Source organism: Excalfactoria chinensis, chromosome 6 (assembly GCF_039878825.1).
Source record: "Excalfactoria chinensis isolate bCotChi1 chromosome 6, bCotChi1.hap2, whole genome shotgun sequence".
Lineage (NCBI taxonomy): Eukaryota > Metazoa > Chordata > Aves > Galliformes > Phasianidae > Excalfactoria > Excalfactoria chinensis.
In genome coordinates this window covers 29,070,905-29,091,116 of record NC_092830.1, presented here as the reverse complement: position 1 = coordinate 29,091,116, position 20,212 = coordinate 29,070,905, and the positions used below count along the sequence as shown (strand labels likewise).

Sequence of the window (20,212 nt, the reverse complement as noted above, 5' to 3'; positions counted from 1 at the left end):
GATACCTTGGGGAACCTGGTAGATTAGCAGCACCACACAAACGTAGGCTCATTACACATCATGATAAGGTGACGCAGAATAAAATTGCTCCCAAGGCTTCTCCAAAGCTTTCAGACGTTTCCCCCCCAAGAGCAAAGCAAAATTAAATATGGCATAAAGCAATGAAAGACTATTTAAGCAAATAGATGTATATTATGAGTGGTTCAGGTAGTACCATGTGGAGCTACACATAGCCAGTGCTCTCTGTGGTGAAAGCTCTTTTAAGTGCATTGACCTTTTTTAGACTTCACTCCTCAAAGCAGATGCTTACCAGTAGCTGTCTGCCACCCCTTGGGGCTTTGGGCTGATTGTTTTACAGTTCTGGCTTTTTCACTGTTTGGGGGAAAAGAGGACAGAGGGACATTACTTGGGTCAAGAGGTTTTAAAACCAAGGGCTGCTAAAAGCAAGGTGTTCCTACTGAACATAATGTTAAAATGATTTCACAAAACCCTATGGTGTATTCTTGTTTTACATCAGGGACTTGCAATCTGCTAAAAAGTCACCTTGTGCCATGCTGAATTTCACCACGTTCACTCCTGGCCACTTCAAAACCTGTAATAAGAAAGCTGCAAGGAATTCCTCTGGCAACAAAGGACTGAATATTTCATAAACCCTGAGCCTGTTTCACCTCCTCAACTCCTACACACCTATTTCTTTTGGTATAAGGCATTCCCACAGAGCAAGTCAAAGGCACAGTGGCTGAACAGACCCTTCCTATATGGCTGAGAAGTGCTCTTGTACAGCCTTCCAGCCTTTTTGTGGGGTCACAGAAGCTGTGTCAAGGAAAAAAAGCACCAACAGCCTTCCTGGAGAGGCAGGATGAAAGGTAACAGCCTCAAGCTGAGATGGGGGAGGTTCAGGTTGGATATCAGGAGCAATTTCTTCTCAGAAAGAGCAGCGAGGCTCAGGCATAGGCTGCTCAGGGAGGGGGACAGTCACTGTCCCTGGGGGTGTTCAAGCACTGTGGCATGATGGGGGTAAGCTGATGGTTGGATTGGATGATTGCAATGGTCTTTTCCAACCTTAATGTTTCTATGACTCTGTGCAGCAGGAGCATGCCATAAAACATAGGCCTGGAAGCAGCACGCGGGACCTGGAGCTGGAGCAGGGATAGGTCATGAAAGGGGCCAGAAATCATACCTAAGAGGGTATCACAGATATAAAATCATCCTACAAGTGTTATACCTGCTCCTGCACAACACCTGAAGGAGTCTTACAGAAGGCAGGTGCAGGCAGTAACTGCAGAGCAGAGAACACACACTCCGACAAGCACAGGCACCTACAGCGCCACAGGCCATCTTGCTCACACCTGGTTAACTTTAACTACTTCTCACTGCCAACCTAATTGTCATAACTTCTTAGAAACAGTAATTTTATTCAGTTTTTACCCAAATAAATAAATAAATAAATATCAACATTAACACTAGCATCATAAAAACAAAGACAACATTTGAATGTCTTATATGTATATATTGGGATTTCCAAGACTTAGGTTTTAGCTGCTATTTTTTGCCTGATGATCAGGACATCTACCAGCTAATGAGCTGAATTCTGTTCTGCTCATAACAAGCAGCCTGGTTAAAAGATTATTTCACACACTATCAATTCTGGAAAACACGATAAATTGGGTATCTTCACAGGAACAAGATGTTTTCCTTCAAAAGGAAACAAAAAAAAAAGGAGAGAGAGAAGTAAAACCACTGCGATCCCTTCCAAACAGATTCTTCAAAATCTGTTCAGATGATGCATGTCTTCAATGACATTTTTATTAGAAATAGTGAAAAACAGGATTTCTGCTTGCCAAAAATCAACTGCATGACACTGTCTTTAGCATGCTTGAAAGCTCTGGCTATTGCAAAAGCAGAAAGTAGCAGCAACGTTCATCTAAAAAAAAAAAGTCAAGGGAAAAAAGTCAGACAAACTGAATTAATACTACAGATCTTATGCAATAATAAGCTTCATCACTTTCTAATGAATTAAATAAGATAATGAAAATTAGAAAAAATGATGAAAAGGCAGCCAGGCTGAGAGCTGCTACAGCAGAATGGAAAGCACAAACCTTGTTCTGCAAGCCTATTTATACCAGATGACATCCTTGCACCTTATTGCCCTTCATAATAGCAAACAGATGTCATTGACAGAAGTCTAAGTAACTCACCAAGGAATCAGCTGATCTGTCTGTGAGCATTTTAAAGTTGCAAAGCAAAGGAGTGAGGCAAACGCAACCCTCACAGCTCCTCAGGCACAACGCAGCATCACCAGACATGCTTGTCTCTGCTATCCACATCCCGTGATCACTATGAGGATGCAAAGAGAACACCTGGAGATGCGAGAAAGAGCTCCCCAATAGAAAGACAAGGAACCTGAACCTCAAAAAATATGAATATATTAATTATACTGATTGATTTTAACAAATACTTGATACCTGCGTGTTCCTTTTTTACTTATCCATTCCCCAAATAGTTGGAACAGAAGAGAAAAAGACACAGAATGCCACTTCCAAGGAAGATGGAGAGGACAGATTCCTACAGCAAGAAAGAAACTTATCTGGGTTTCCCCTCTAGAAACAGAAGTAATTGCAAATGGTAACTGTGTTTGACTACCATTGCTGGGACCCAATTTCAGATGCTGAATGAAAAGGCGGAGAGAAAGAGCAACTTAACCAATAGTGATTACTTGAGTGATTTAACTGACATTTTACTGTTAATAATCTCATAGCTACGATGTTTTCATAGGAAAACTAAAAGAAAGTAGAAGCTGCGGCCATAAACCAACACCTACCCAACATCTCCTGGAGCTTCCTTTTTGTTTGTTTAAGTACCAGGTCAACAGCATCAGGCCAAGAGCGCACTGCTTAGCTGCTTATCTTAGGGGATGGATCAGGCACAGAGAAAAAAGAAAACAGAGAGGAAAAAAAAGAGAAAAGCAAACCAATCCCAAACCACGGGGAAAGTTTCAGACAGTTCCAGAGAGCAAGTTACAGTGAGCATGCTTAAGTCTTCAAGTTCTTATTTCTAATAGAGATAAAGGGGCAAATCTCAGCGGAGCTAAAAAATGCCATTTGTTTCAACTATAATTTCCTTCCTTGGAAGCTTTCATTTCATTAGCCATCATTTCTAGATATTCCTTCAAATACTAAAAGACCTTCACAAAAGGCACCTTACTTCTTCAGAAATCACTAAGTTCCATCATTAAAAAAAGAAATTAAACTCAAGGAGCAACCCACAAGTAAATCTGGCAAGCAGCACAGCCCAGTACATTGCAAAATCACCTTTCTTCCTCCCCTCCTCCTTTTCCTTTTTTAAATACAACAGCATCAGCATATGAGAACACCTCACACTAAGGAACAAACTGACAAATGAAAAGCTTGATTTAAAAGAATCAAATGAAATTCCCAATTACTCTGCCCTGTGATCACATGGTTAAGCTTTCATAGAAATAAAAGAATTCTATTACTTTTCAAGGTTAGGCATCTCATTTACACCAGGCTTGAGCACTACACAACACTTCAAACTGTGTGCTGCCAACACCCAAAGCCAGACAGTACTCTCAGATATACAGTGCCCCGATCATGTTAGACGAAGGATCGTACATCTGTCCCTTTAATCTAACTGATAACAGAACACAGCGCTCAGGAGCTGGTAGTTAGAGTTTGACAGCAAGAAAAATCAAAGTTTGAATGAATATGACAAGTTGGAGTGGTGGAATTATCATCCCTATTATGGTAAACCTTTTATGAGAGCAGCCACCTTAAAAGCAGTCAAAATCTGAGCAAAAAGAAATGTTTCCAGTGTTAAACTCTGGCCATTTGCTTCTGGTAAGTGAAAAGCAGCACATGTTTGTAGTGAATGAACACATGCACACACCTGCAGCACACATGGAACAGCCAACAAAGTGCAACTGTAAAAATATAAACTCGTTAACAAGTTCCATAGTCTCTCATCTAGTCCATAAAACAGTTTATACAACAGCAAGTTTAAATTAAAATCATAACAAAAATAGATAGGCAAGGCTGTCACCCTCCTCATCCCGCACTGCTAGAACTATGTGATCAGATGGTAAGCCTGCTGCCGACAGGGAGACAAAGGTCTGAGCGCTCACTTCACACTCTGCACTGAAATAGGCAGCAACCTGAAAGTCAGCCCTCAAACTCCTACAGCTACGCACAGCCTGCGCACATCTCTGCAGCATCCTTGCTTGCCAACTGTGACAAAGTTACAGCTTTGCCAGTGAAAGATCACAAAAGAGAAGTTCACATCATTATTTAATGCCTTCTCTAAACAGCAGGCTAATAATCAGTAGGATTTTAAAGCCAGCACTTGCATACAAACCCTCTCCTTACTTCTGTTTGAAAACTCTACCAGCCCGACAGGCTCACAGCCAATAACTTAATGGCTGAGGGCTCCAGCTACCCAGTTACCTGCAGAAAGTTGGATCATGCATCCACTCATTCCTGGTCAAGGTACATGGAGGCTGCACACCTTGTGTTGTCCTGGGATGTGAGAACACAGACAAGCAGCTGCAATGAGGAGCTCTCCTGCTCTAAAGGCACGCCATTTGATCTTGCATTAACTCATCTGGCCATCACCAGATCACACATATTCAACAAAGATTACACTAACTTACTTTGGAGCATCCGTTACTTGTTAGAGCTGCTGCATGCTGTATTTAAACTGTTGATTCAGCATCTTCAAAGACGCAGAATGAAAACGAACAAAACACAGTGCGAAGGCCAATAGATCCAACCATAAAGCATGCCTTAAATCACCACAGCACACAACCAAATATATTCTGTATTGCTGAAATTGCGAACATGAGACACTCTTAAGTGCTTTAAAAAAAAAAAGATTTTCATAGGAACTGGAATTCACAGGAGTGAAAGCTGTGACAGATTCTTGATTATGAGACTTTACACATCAAGAATGACACAGAAATGTCAGCCTAGAGATAGGAGTTGCATGTTCACATACAAGATACATGTTTACATGCACTTAAGAGGATTATCCCCTCAGCTTCAAGCAGTTAGAAAGAAAAAATACTTCTGAAGAAGATGAGGTGGGTCGTATTCGAGGGCAGCCAATCTTGGCAGGAAGCATTCTGGGCTACAACGAGGGTGAAGTACAAGAAACAGAAAGAGCTCAAGAAACAAGAGGTCACTTACACACGCACTACAACCACTTCAGGATCCTTGCAGCCAACACGACCACTTGTTATCCACACCGCGAGCTGGGAGAGGCTTTAATTGCTGATAAGATCTGGCAGCAGTAACCGCTGTGCACCCACCAGCTTTGCTCTGGGGCCGCAGCAGGAGCTCCCTGCTCACCAGGACACAGCTGCACTCCGACGCTCAGCTCCACCAGCTCTCAGCAGGGAAACCACAATATCCCATCTCCATTTCTGCCTGGCAGAATCTTCCCTCTAATTGCTGTGTCTTCTTAGTGCCAGAGGGACAGCACGTATCACCAAATGGCCAGAAGGTGAATTCAAAGCTCTGAAAGTCTACAAGATGTCTTCGAAACTGTAACAGCAAGTTTAGAAAGTACTCTGATATTTTTAGTGCTTTTGACACAGAAGGCTTCACCAAAACAAATGTGTATCTTGAGAGATGAGAGAAGCTGCTATAGAAGAAACAAACCAGTTCCTTATTCTCAGTTTGTTTTTTGTTTGTTTTGTTGGTTTTTTTTTAATTTTTATTTTTACACAACGTGCTTTTGAGCAAATCCTTCACATTTTCATTGCCACAGGAGGGCAGGAGCATGGAATGCAGCTCCCAATTTCTCCGAGCAGAGCAAGCAGCGACAGCAGGAGGGCAGGAAGAGCCAAGGCAGAGAGAAGAGCAAAGGGAGCTGCAGCCCCAGCAGCAGGGCAAACTGCTCACTAACAAAGGTGTGTGCACCCCATCTGCTTGCTGCAGAGGAGCTGGAGTCGATTAAGAAACATTCCAGCAGAGGCATGACTTCAGATGGGTGATGCAAACGTGTGATCTACGCTCAGAAGCATACCCCGATGGCTTCAAGAGAACCAAGCACGCATACACCATGGCTGCGGGGTGCAAACCCTATCACTGTCACTGCCTGTTAAGAAGGGAAATCTCCCCAGTCTGATTTGTTTATTCATTAATTCTGATTTCAGGAGAAAGTTCTGGCCTGCACCCAGCAGTTAATTGGTTCAATAAAGAGAATCTTGGTTTAGAAGAAGGAAACCTAAAGCTGAAACCTTGGAGCGTGCAGCTGAAACCTCTCTGCCTGCTGGGATGGGAGCAGGGCTGCTCCCAAGAGCCGGACACGGAACAGCACTTCTGGGAGGGAAGGCTGCAGACAGCCTGAGTGCAGGGAAAGGCTGATACTTCTGTGAAGACTTCTTTCAGAGATGGGCTGAGAAATTACTGTTGTAAAGATGTACTTAATAACAGCCTGAAGCAGAGAAAATAAATCCATGGATGAAGTCATGACAAAAAAAAAAAAAAAATAGGCTGTTGTATCTATTATGTGAATTTCAACTCATGGTTCTAATATTTAAACTGCTGTTTCCTTCCTAACAAGGCTCTGCCACACACAATATGCTGTCAAGAAAGCTGCCAAACAATTGTTTGAATATTCCAAAAAGCAAACATGGAGCTCACCACAGAAAAACAAATCCGATAGCCTGAGATCTGCCCCAAACTGCACTGCAAAGGAGTTCAAAGGCATGGGGGGGACTTACCAGAACAAAACTCTGCTGCACAACCACAAGTTCCCATGCATTGTAATTAGTTTTGTGTTTTCTTTTTAAACCAACAAATTTCCCTTTAGGAAAATGGACCCCCAAACTTCTTAAATTCACTGTGATCCATGGGACTGCCTGCGTTACAAAAGTCTCTTTAATAGAAGTATTTAAGTTTTGCAAACACCGTACAATACGCACAGCCATCAGAATCTTTACATTTATTAGAAAGGTAATTGCCACAGATGAAGTCTGTTAACATCTGAGCTAAGGCTTCCTTTAACCCATTCATCCCTTCAACAAGACAACCATGCAAATTACTTCAAGCTATGCGTACTTCATAGGATTTTTTTCTTGGCTTTAAAGCCTCTGATCACACCAGTACAAGGAATCATAAAGACACAAACCCCACACCCTAACTGCGATGTCACAAGCAACCAACAGCAGGATGGATTTCCATTACAAGTCCTTCGTATTTTGCCACTATCAGCACTTTGCAGGACTACACAGATGGACTCTCCAGTTGACTTCCTCGATTAAGAGATCGTTTCTTTGCACTGTTTCTTTTTATGAGGACCCATTTCAGACCATTGCGTAATTGTGCTTACACATTTAGCCACCTGATGCCTCCAGGAGCCATAGAGTTTGCTTGCAAAATCATTTTCTCTCTGTTACACTCAGTGACTCCATGCAACTCAACAGTTCTGAACAGAAGTCAGCATTACGGGAATCTGAAGACGAATCCTCTCTGCGTGGTTATCCCTTAGAATTAAAAGAAAGGCGCAGTTCTGCTTTTCTGCAGCAGCTGACTCAAGGCAGGGGGAAGGGAATACAAGAGCACCATCCAGAAAGCACACAGCTACCATCGCAAGTTCAGAAACACAACTGCTCATCAACACAGGAGCAAGGATTACTCACTGATTGGGGTTGTTCACCGCTGCACTGGGGAGGGGAGAGGGAGAGTTTATAGGCTGTAGGGGTTTTATTATTGCTTTCTTTTAAATGAGGATGGAGTAAACTCCAGTAACTCAGGCTGGACCAGGCTCTGAGCCATTTGTTGGGGCTGTAGCTGACCCTGCTCCTTGCAGGTGAGATGGATCAGATGACATTTAGAGGTCCCTTCCAACTCTAATGATTCTATGATATTAATGCATTAGATACAACATGAACATAAAGCAAGATGGAAGCTCAGTTAAGAATCTGAATGCTCCCACAGCACAGCACACTGCTTGGTACCTCCGGTTGCACTGTATGCCAATTATTACAACTTTACTAAGACTTCCACTGCGGTGCTACACAAACTTTAAACCATAGTGACATACTGAATCTTCATCTCTTGTTCAACTATACAGGTATGTGTATATGCATACACACACATATAGACACACACATGCAACAGTTAAAGCAGTAATTGATTTTTTTTTTGTTTTTTTTGCTTCGAATGTTTTGATGCAATATGAATATTTGCACTCAGGACAACGATCAATAAACACGATTAATGCTGCACATTACAAAATAGATCATAACCAAACTTTCAACAACAAAAAAAGCACAACAGTGACCGTCTCATTACCCAGCAGACCAGACAGCTCACGTGCTGTGGCACACAGGCTGCCATCAGTGCCAGGCACTGCAGAGAAGCCTTGCAGAGAGCCAAACCCTGCCTGCCAACACTGAGACGACAGGACACAGATGAGAGGAAGGAAAAGGAAAAAGTCCGAATCTCCATGAGCACTGCTGCACCTTCTCTATGAATAAATATCAGGCCTCAGTCTTCTTGGCTGCCAGTCAAGCAATTCTTTGTAAAAGTAATAAATACGCTTATTTTTTCTTCCTTGTCAACACGCAACATCCCGATGGCTTCTTCTGGCCATTTAAACTGTCACGAACCACCCCTTCAATTTCTTGGTTTAATGCTAATTACTATTAGAACGGAGACAATGAAAGCGTAGATCTGAACTCCCATCTGCATAACGCTTCTGAACTTGAAGCAGACAAAGCTCTCGGCAGCGTGTGAAAACTGCTGTGTTGCAGTAATATTGTTTGCAGCACCACGCAGTGACACCTGAGAAGTCGAGCAGATCTGTGGTTTCTTGCAATAGTATCACTGTTTCAGGAAACTGCATTTTCTTAACTATAGCTCCAACAAGGTCACTCATCATATCAGTACTGCTGCTTCAATACTTGCTAACAAGAGACAGACTAAGATCAGAGCCACGCACGCACAAGACACGACCACGTCTGATTTAAACACATCTTGCTGCAGCTTTCACAAACTGCGCCGCATCAGACAGCTGTGATTGGTTCACTTTCACTAGTCAAAGGTACAAATAGTAGCAGAAAACACAGCCCTTCCCTACATTTGACATCTACATTAACAACCAGGTGGTAGAGACATGAAGTGAATCCAAACCTTTAAAAGATGCTATTGCACAACGATAACACAGTCTCTAGGCACCTAGTGATCAGTAAGAGTTGGGTGTCACTAATCACTGCCTGTTTAACAACTCTAAGGCAAACTCATGACGGAGAGGTGATGGCAATTTGCCACCAGTTCCCAAAACCAGACTCTGGTTTCAGTCACATCACTGTGTCGACACCTTCCTAGGAAATTCAGGCTGCTTTTGGTGAAGTTACTCATAAGCCACTGAGCGTTTCAGCACCAAAACAACGATGGCACAGTATTTTGTATTCCTTACATATAAAATATTCCCACAGACATCCAGAGGAGTTCTGCCGATCGAACACACGCAAACCAAGTCTCAAGCAGGCATGCTTTGTGACCCCAAATACAGCCCGTTTAGCAATAGTTGGTGAAAAGTGGCCCAACTGCTTGAGGTTACACTTTGTTGGCGGTGGGTTTTTGCCTCCCAGTGCCTGTCCCAGCCTGTGGGCTGCAGGAGTGGGAAACCAGAACACTGGCAAGTTGAAAACCACATCTCACTGCAGACGCATTTCAGTGTTTAATAAAGATGCGCCTTAGAACCTCTCTGCAAAGCAATCCCAGCTACAAACAGTATCCAGGGCTCCAGAAAGAGCCTATTTTAAAGCCCAGCAGTCAAAGCAGAGAGCGAACCGAGACGTGCTGCAGTATTTACACAGCCATTATAATGCAAATATGGAAGGTATTAGAAAGGCCATTTGCATTGGTGCCCAGCCCTTCAGCGCAGCACAATGCCAACAGAAGAACAATTAGGATGCATGCCTAACACAAAGCCTCCGACCACAGGGGAGGCAGGTCCGGATACAGTATGTATGTACGGCGATGCCGGGCTCCGTGGAAATGGTGCCTTCTGCAGCAATTCGGCGTCTCGCTCCTACACGCAGCGTGGTAAGGCAGGAGGGCACGTGGAGGGTGAGCATGGGAAGGTAAACACGAACCCAGCTCGCTGCGAGCGCAGCAAATGTGACAATAAGGGAGGCGGGTGTGCGAATCAGGCTTACATCCACGGAGACACAGACATCCTTACAGAGGAAGCCTAAAAGCCAACCATTATGTTCAAGTCCCTCAAGTCCTGTTGGTTTATGTTATATGTCCAGCTCAACAGCAAAACAACTCTAATGGAACCAAGTATATACGCGTGCCAGGTTGGTTTAAGAAGTTCTCTGGCCACTTATTGCAGTGTGCGCCTGCACCAACCCACAGCCCCTCACCACACCACTATCAGCCCATCCACCATCAGCTCTGTCACACTCCATATTTATCCCATACAGCAACACAGTCCAAGGGCTTCAGCTTCACAGAGCTTAAAACAGGCCAACATTAACCACGTGCTACCGAACTATTTAAAAAGAAATCAACACTGCACAATTACAAAGCGTATCCATTACCTAGAGGTTAAGGGTGGAGAAATTGATAGTAATTAAAGTCCCCTTTTTACCAAGGGATCATTGTTTCACTGTACCCAAACTGCCTTTACTGAACAAAACTTTGTGTCAGGCAATGCTCAGATTTAATAGCGCATTATCTGCATTTCACAATACAGTCAAGCCCAAGCAATGCAGTAAAAACAAAAGGCAGGCAAATTAAGGTCAATGGCTAATACTGCAAACATTACCTTCTTGCTATACGTTTTATCTGGGTGGGTTTTGTAACATACCAGGACTACTGTATCAAACGAACTATACAATATGTCAGCAATAGGATTTTAGTGTAAACAAGGGCTCTTCTTATCTCCACAATCTAGCTACAACTGGCTGCTTAATCTTCACTGCCGTGTCCTCCCCAGCCCTCTCTCACACAAACAAACCCACCAGGAAAAAAAAGGCAGAAATATCTCCGCCAATATGCAGAGCTGCATTCAGTACAAGTAAACACAAGATATTATTACAGCAACAGAGGAAAGCAAGCAGTACTTCCATTAAAAGAGCATCCAAAAAGCTCTGCCACAATATATATATATTTGTATATATTATAATAAAAAGCAAGGAAAGAGCCTCAGAGCACTCTGGGTGGAAGGGAAAGCTGAGCAGTGGGAATAGCCATGGGCCGGGGGCTGCCCGAGCATCACTCCTCACCACTCACCCACCCAAAGCCGACTGGGGAGCTCACAGTGATCCCCGGGCCCAGGAGCACAGCACAGTGCCTGAGCTGAGGGCCAGCAGGGCGCAGGGCTGCAGGGCAGAGCGGGCGAGGCGGCTCCTGTCCTCCACACACACAGCAACATAGGAGTTTTCCTCTTCAGATACGAAGGGAAGCTGCCAGAAGAGAGAAGCATCTCGTGTTCAGCACCCACCCAAATTCTGTACAGCGATGTGATGAAAACATTTGAAATCTCTTTGTGCGTTCTCATCTCCTTATCGACCAGCAAAACCCTCCCAAAAGGGAGTGCAGCTATTTGCACAGCTTCCTCAGGCTTCTCAAAAGCACAGATCACTCAGATCCCTCGCAGCAGAAAGGAGATACTTTGACACAATTAACATGCACAATCATTATGTATGCATCCAAGCGCAAGCATCCACCTATTTAACTGGCATTACACAGCACCGGGAGCAGCTGGCCATGGTGACAAGCAGGGATCATCATACAGAAACACACATTTCTAGAAAGCCACAGCCAAGAAACAATGAATCCAAGGGTTTCCTAAAAGGAACACATACAATAATCTTCAGAGAAATTCATTTCTGTACGTGAGCTAAGAGCACGTGAAGAAAAAACATCCATAGGCTGAAGGAATCCCCCGTGCTAAACACAATCCCTTGAGCAGAACACGCCGTCAGGGCGATCTCAGTGTCACACAACAAAGAACGTCCCCTCCCGCATCTCCCACCCCAGAGGTGGCAGACAGGGAAGGGAAACTCCCAGCAGACTCTGCCTGCGTCGCCCCAGGATCACTCTGTTTCCAGAAAGAGCAGAAGAGACGCATGGCAGAAGGCAGCATCCTCACTGGGAATGTGTTCCTCAACGGCTGCGGGTACAAGGAGAGCTTTGTCTGGAAGCATCGTGCTGTGCTACAAGGTTGGATAACAAATTAGTTCTGCCTGATGTACACGTTTTGCTTTGCCACACGTACACAAGTCCTGATGGCCGGCAAATATTAGCCTAACATTAAAAGGTATCCAGCCTCACATTATGAAAACAGCCTTCATTTTCCCTATCCAGAACAAAGAACAACTGCATGGAAAACCAAAACAGCCAAGCTCAAATCATTCAAAAGGAACTAAGAGGATAAAAGGTGCTACTAAAATTAAGATGTATGCACAACAGTGTAATAATAAATTCATAGGATACAGCAAATCTTCCCCCAAACCAGCCAAGGATTACATTGAGATCACCATACAACATATGTCTCAGATACGGCTGTAGATAAGTGGGACTTCATCTGACCACCACCTACTTTAAGTCCTCAGTTTTATAAATAGAAGCATCCAATAATGCCTGGTGATTAAAGAAAAAAAGCAGTTCAGAAGGCAAAAGGAAAACAACAAGTAGAAAAGTCAAACGTGAAAACAAGCAGACAGGAGAAAACCAAGAGCCTGAATCTAATTATTAAAGGCAACAGTCCAAAAATGAAGACCGAGTGCCGCAGCAATGACACCACACAGAATCACAACTCCTTATCAGTAATGTTCTGCCTCAGAAGTGCCTTTGTGTACGCACATGTGCACGCTGCACACCGCACGGAGCTCCCACAGCCCCCATCCCAAACACATCCATCAAAAATCACTACTGACGCTCCAGCCCTTCGTGACAGCAGTTTTTTTGTTTCATTTCCACACCTACCGCTCTATCAGCCTGACAAACGGCAGCACTTCGCGGAACTTCAGCCCCGCACCGCTGGGCGCTGCTACGGCCCCTTCGCCTTCCCCAGGGCTCCCACAGCTCCGTGCCCGCCTGGCACAGAACCTCCGGGCAAAAAGACGCTCCGAACGCGGCGGAAAGCTGTCAGCGTGCCCTCAGTGCCATCCATACGCACTACGCTCGGCGGGAGGGCGAAGACTTCAGAGGGATGCCGGCCGCCCGGAACCGCCACGAGCAAAAGCCAAACGCGTGAAGCACGAGGAGGACCCCGCGCCCGCACTGGAGCGGCACCCGGCCCGACGCCCCGAGTTTCTCCCTCCCCGCAGCCCCCGATACCGGGCAGGAGCGGAGGTGAGGCTGTGCGGCTCAGCTTCCTCCTTTCTTCTTTCTACGCCGCCTTTGGGGCAATGCCACCCCTCGGCGGCACGGCGGAGCGGAGCACCCCCTGCCCGACACCCACCCCCTGCCCAACGCCCCCCCCCAAGGCTGCCCGCCCGCCCCCGCCCGGGTTGGTAACCCGCCGCCCGGGCCCTCCCCGCCTTTTGTGCCCGCGGCCTCCCGCCGCCAGGCCCGCCCCGCCCGCTGTCAGCCGCCGCCGCCTCGGCGCGGCCCCGCGGCTCCGCCGCGAGAGCCCCGGCCCCGCCGCGAGAACCCCGGCCCCGCCGCCCGCCTACCGTGCGGCTCCGCCATCGTCCTGCGGCGCGCCCGGCCCCCCCCTCCCCGCCCGACCCGGCCGCCCCTGCCGGCCACCGTCTGTGCGCACCGAGCCGTCACGGGACTCCCCGCCCACGGCCCTCCCGCGGCACCATGGAGGCGGGTCCGCTGAGACACGGAGCGGCCGACTGCTTCCGGGTCGCGGCGCCGCCACCATCTTGGCCGCGGGCGGAAGCGGCCCGGTCGCCCCTGGCGACGCCGAGGCGCTGGCGGCCGTCCGGGGCCCGGTACCTCACGGAGGGCGCCCGGAGAAGCTTCGCGTCCCGGAGAGCTCCAGCTGTGCCCTCCCTAAGGGACACCAAGGCTGCACTTCCCGCGGCTCGTTTCTCAGTTCAGAATGCTTGCATGCTCTGCACAGCGTTAGCAGCCGGATTGGCCCTTCTGTATCATGAAACACGGGGCCACAAGCAGGTGAAACATAACGTGAGACATAAAGCACAGAAATCAGCCAGCAAACACACACTGTTAAGCTCCACCCTTCTGCAATTCCATATATATGTCCTATGAGATCAGACCGTACTACAGTAATGCTTGTGCCAGCAATCAAGTGAGATTTGTTTTTAATGGGCACAAACTGAGTAGTTAGTTCTATAACCTCCCACTGGATGTCGGGTAGCTGAGCTCCAACCTGATCTCATCCCCCAGCAACACTGCTTCTCCCCAAATCCTCATTGACGCAGACCTGAGCCAGGAGAAAAGATGAGTAAGGCAGATCTGCATCCTAAGCAACATTAGTTATGGCTCCCTTAGCATCAGATGATACCCACTGGCCCATGTTTTGAATCTGGTAGTACTTACTGAGGCTGAGTACCTCTCCTTAAGACAGATCCGCAGACAGCAAGTCAAAAGCTGCTATATTTCTATAGGAAAACCTATAGAACTGGGAGAGGCTCTTGAATTACTGCCATTCACGCTGAGATGAGCAGCAGGGCAAATATAATTAACAAGAGTTTCATAACTGCATGCGTACACAGTCTGAATTAAGGTTTCAGAGGTATTTCATTTGTACGTTGCCTAACCTTTAAATGCTTGGCTTTGCAACCATAATAATGTTCCTTTAATGCATGTAGCATTCTCTGTGCTCCTAAAAGGACTGCTGTGGTGCAGATCACAAGCACTTCCCTGGGTCCCCAGCAGTTCTGGTACTTCCACATATCTGACACAGACCTCTGCCCCCCTGCCAGGAGCAGATAACAGCAGTGACTGTTATCCTATATCTAGACCAGCAGTAGAGGGGGAGGAGTGCTGGAATTTGGATTATTCCATGGATTCATAAGACCATTCCTAAGGCTATTTAGTATTTACACAGTTGTTTCAAGCATGTTTCTACAAAGCACTGTGATTTATTAGCTAGCTCTTACACAACGAACTAAAATACTGTAATTAATTTGTTAAGCTTGCTTAAGCTGACCACAAGATCAATCCAGCAACTTCAGAATCATCTTTGACTGAACTCAGATACCTCTGATATTATGGCCCCACTTGCCTTTTCTTAATTTAGTGGCTGCTGGACTGATGAATTGACCTTTTCTCTCTTGTTCATGTGGCCTTTTCGCTATCTCCTCCCAACTGTAGTTTTATTTATTCATCTAACTACAAGCAAACCCTCTCCTCCCCCAGGCAGGCAGCTGCTGCCGCCTCATCCCAGGGCACTAAATTCTCGCTGTGTCTGGGCAGACCAACAAGAGGCAAATTCTTTGCTGGCTGAGCCACAGTGAAGGCCAGACCCGGGTAAGCCCCGCTTGGCTGCCAGCCTGGACAGCAAAGATGGCCCAGTCAGCACATCCCCCTCGTCGCGCAGCCTTCCCCACTGTGCAGCTCTCCCCTCCCTTCCCCTCTGCCTATGCCCAGCTAACACCTTCAGATATCCACCACCTGTCTCTCCTTTCTTAGCATCCATCAGTGCCTCCAGCTCCAGTTCTTCATCCAGTCTCCTTTGTCCAGTTCTTCTTCTAACTCCCTATCCCCTGTGACTCTCTCTGCACCAAGAGTTCTGCTGACTTCTGTCCCTCCCCTGCTACTGGTTCCTTGCACAGATGGTCTCAGCATAAAACTCCTCTAATTCCTGATTACACTTTCTTTGTGAATCTCAGCCTCCCTCCATCTCATCTCAAACCTCCAAATTCCCAGTTTAAGGTTTTAGCTTCCTCTCATCTACATCTCACCCTGCCCAGACCTTCCCATCTTATCCTATTCCTTTCCCTGAATTGTCACTTTATGTGAAAGTTGGCCTCAGTCTCTGAGCCAAGGGTTGCAGCGTGTTCATTTGTTCCGTGGGAAAGAAGAAAGCTTTGAAGGCTGATGGCATGACAAACACCTTTTCATTTTTGTGAGCATCATAAGCATCATATCCATCATGAAAATAGCATAAGCCTTCATCATGGTTTTTCTGTCTTCACTTGAGATGTAATCCTGGCTGTACTGACATGGTCACGGAAAGTGGGGAGGCTGGAAGAGCTGGCACAACCTAAAAGGGGAGAGAGGCAGAGTATGAGGCAAATAAAACATACTTGGGGGATGCACATACAAATCCAGAACCACTGACAACGCATAGAAACCAGCACTGGGACAGAGTGGCCAACAACAAGATCCACCACACTGAAGAGAAACACCGCCCACCGGAGCGAAAGCTTCTGTTGCAATACAAAGAAGGACACCAAGAAGGGGAACCTCGAAATGTGGTTCTCTGCTGAGGGACTACAGATGTTACTATTTTTACTCTGTTCCTTCTCTGTGCTCAGAATCAGGTCTGCCCAACTGAGTGACAAGAAATTCTTCCTACTTCTTCTTGCTGTTGGTGCTACAAAGCAAACATACATGAAAGAAGGATGGAGTCTGTTTAACAGACCTATGTCCTCAAAACCAAGCTTCATGGTTTAGGGTTGCAAAACTACCATGTAAAAACAGTTCCAGGTCTGTCAGCTTCAACTTTAAACTCATTAGCACTTACGTACGTGTGTCAGACACACATTCTAGGTCCTACAGGGGCTCTTCCAAATGGATCCATCCTTAAACATCCAGGATGTCATGCATGAGATCATTTTCTCTGATTTACTAGTAGAAGTGACAATCATTTTTCAAGTATGTGCTGTGTCCTTACTGCCTCAGGGCTAGCAGTTCTGCAGCTTACTTAGTGCAAGGGAAAACTGCAGATCCATCAGCCTATCAAGCAAGCTAATCTTCAGGTATACAAATGAAGAGTCAACCAATTCAAACAATTTATCCTTCACTGTCAACACTACAAATGAGAGAAAACAGCAGGAGCTTTTTCATTCATAATAGACAATAAGTTGTACTTTCTTTTGTAGTACAGATATTCTAGGTGGGATAGTATTAGCTGACAGAAACTTCTACTTTTCTCTACAGTAAAAGATGGGGCAAATTAAAGGCCTCAGTTGTCTGTAGTCTGTACTGTGAAAAGGCAAAAAAAGCTGGAATGAAAACTCATTTAAACTGAAACAGATGCTGATTATTCTAGCCCAGTCAGGCTATCCCGAAAGCAACCAACATTTCTTGAACTTCATTTGATTTCTCTGGTACCTGCTAACCTATTCCGGGATAAGCCAAAAGGATAAAGCAGGATGCAGCAGGACACTATGTGCGCTGGCGGACAAGCTTCTCTCAGCTTGGGTCTGCAGCACCTGAACCACAGCAGGCAACGTGCCTACCAGGGACAGCGTAACTCTCAAAGCTAAGGAGCAGGAAGGGTTTGGTACTCACAAAAGCGGGTTTAAAACTACAGAGGCTAAGTTTGCTCCATAGTCAAAATGATAAGCGTTTGTCAAGGCATTCTGGAACTTATTCTGATGAAATCACTCTTTCCATTGACCTCATAGGGACCCTGGGGATTTGAGCTTTCCAAGGGAAAAGCCACTTCCTCCCAAAGAAAGTGCATTCAAGCCGAACGTGGCCATGGGTTCCCCAGCTTCTTACATGCTACACATTGCGGTTGGACCTGGATGCTGCAGCAGCACTGCAGATCTACATGCCTGCAGGTGATACGTGGCACCTTCTGCCATGGTACCTGCTCCACCTGACTCTCACATCGGACTTCTAAACTTGGCTGGCACCAGTGCTCTTGTGCAGCAAGGCTTACATTTCATTCATACTGCATGTTGTTTCTTGTCTTCAAAGGTCCAGGAACATTAGTACCAGGCTGACTGGTATGGCATGGTGTGCAGGAAAGCCCAAGTTTTTCTTTGCTGAACTTCATAAAAGGCTGCATCCTGCCCCTGCACTGTGTACAAGAGGGAGCAGCCTTCCATTTCCCCCTCATCCTCTGCAATCTTCCAGTCCTCAATAGGCACAAGCATAGCCTGTCCTGCAAAAAAAGAGAGCCTGAAGCCAACCAATTCTGTAGTTTATCATTTCTAGCTGATAAAGGTTCAGAGCCAAAGGAAAGAAGCTATTGCAGAAGCCAAAAGGGGGAAAGGTCTCTGGGAGTGGTGGCCCCAGGAAGGCTGAACAGTTTTATTACATGTTTTTCTTAAGATTAATGGGTACAGTAATCTCAAGAAAAACAACTCAACTGTGTCCTAAAAGTGACTGGGAGTGGCAGCACGTCCATGCTGAGCTGTGTGAAAAGCCAGTTGCCCCATGTTCAGGCAAGCACCATTGCCAACAGCAGCAGCTTTCCTTGGGATAACACATTGTCACTGTTGTGAGCTTGCCGTTTGAAATGTGGAAGAAGATGGAGATCAGCAAGAACAGGAGAGTCTCTATGAAACAACATCAATAACAAACCATCACCATCAAAACATCCCCCACCCCCAAAAAAGCCCACCAGTACCCACAACCTTCCTTCATGTTCTCTCAAACAGAAAGATTTTCTTCAAAAGGCATTTGGGAATGGAAAATTGAGTTGGAATAATGTGCCTGTTGGTCTTAATAGCTGCAGCTCTGCCATCTATTTGCTTCTCCCTCTTTCAGACTGTCAGCAGGGACTGAGTGTTCTTCTAGAGCCAGGGATGGATTTCCTGAATGGTGACAAATAGCAGTAAAGCCTGAAGTCAATTCCACAGTGAAATCACTGTATAAATTGCTCTTTCCTGCAGGAAAGAGATGGATGAAAAATAAAACAGATCAGAAAATAGCATGACATGAATAATCTCACAGTTATGAGAAGCCGGAAAGTACAACCCCAAAAATGATGCTGACTCAGTCAGGGAGCTGAGCATTATAAGGAGCACACCTGAAAATGAAAATCTCAGTTGAGGATTTATGAAAGAACAGAATCCTGAAAGCTGGATCCATTCAGGTGTACAGTGATCTTCCAGGAGGACGTCGTGAAACTCCTTCTGCTAGGACAGAGGCAAACTAGGCCAGAGTGAGTGCCAGCAACCCTAACACTTTGTGCTGTCATAGGAGCACACAGCAGCTTCGATACTGATCTGGTGTGCTGGGTGCTGCACAAAGCATTGTTCTGGCTCGGAGACTGAAAGCTGAACTGAAGAGCAGAAAAACAATGTGCATTTGTCACTGACACAGGGAAGGGGAGGAAAGAAAAGCAGCCAACACGCTGCCAAATCTTTTAGAGGCCATACGGACAAGGGGAGCGTTGGAGAATAATCTCAGAAGGATTATTTTTTTTCCCAACACATTAATATTTGGTTAGTTGCAAGCTTGGAAAAGAAGCATAGAGGTGTCTGAAGTGGTGGAACTGCCAAGGGGATGCTGCAGGGTGATCTTGGGACAGAAGTGACATTTGGTAATGCTCTGACACAGATCCATAGGGATGGGCTGGGGAAAGGAGGCTCCTGGAGCTGAATGCATTCGATGTGGAAGAAAACAGAGCTGGGAGACAGAAAAGGAAGAAGTGGCACAGACAAAGCGACAGGCTGAGAACAGTCCTGCACTGTGAGGACAAGAGCTTGGTTATTCAAGAGTTTTCTTTCCCTTTCTTGTTTCTCAGGGGCAGAGCCAAGTTTCAAAGGATAACAACACAATCATTTGTCTGTGTTAAGAGCTTTCTGGCCAGAGTTTACCATGTGTTACAATATTGATTCTATTTCTAACATACGCTTTTGACATGGACATTTCTCTGTTTTTTTTTTTCCTGTATAGAAGACTGACTTCTGCATACAAAAGCCGGGACTTCAAAGCAGGATCCAGTGATGCTGGATAAATACAAAGTGACGTAAGTGAAGCACAAGTCTCAGATTTTTTCCACTCAATTAAATAAAGATAGCAGGAGAGACACTAAGCAGTGCATGGCAGTGAGAAGCTGGAATAATTAAACAATGATATGACAGACGGTGCGTTTATGGGCAATTACAGCATGCCTCTGCTGGCACTTGAAGGCACAGGGCCAAAGACATCAGCGACTGAAACCACACAAGTGGAACAGTAACCTCCTAGAAATGCCATTCTGGAGCACCTGGCCTGGGAGCCCAGAACGGGACTCTTACACAGCCACAAGACAGCAGGTAGCCTCTGCTTTCCCTGGACGTTGTTGGCAGGGAGAGTACAGAGAGAGCAGCTGGTCAGAATGCTGTCTGTGCACCCTGAGGAATGTA

The 20,212-nt window shown here is 45.9% G+C and overlaps 1 protein-coding gene across 6 annotated transcripts in view; it reads right to left on the bottom strand.

Annotated features, from left to right (window-relative positions):
• SHOC2 (SHOC2 leucine rich repeat scaffold protein) overlaps positions 1-13,865 on the bottom strand; it is a 57,146-nt gene extending 43,281 nt beyond the window's left edge. For 2 of the 6 annotated variants that reach the window (XM_072340765.1, XM_072340771.1), the window contains exon 1: positions 13,658-13,775. The gene's annotated coding sequence lies outside the window, so the exon portion shown is untranslated. Of the gene's footprint in view, positions 1-11,267; positions 11,400-12,965; positions 13,428-13,657 lie in introns of those variants that run through there. The other 4 variants (XM_072340769.1, XM_072340767.1, XM_072340766.1 and 1 more) reach the window with 4 other exon arrangements.
• Positions 13,866-20,212: the final 6,347 nt, after the last annotated feature.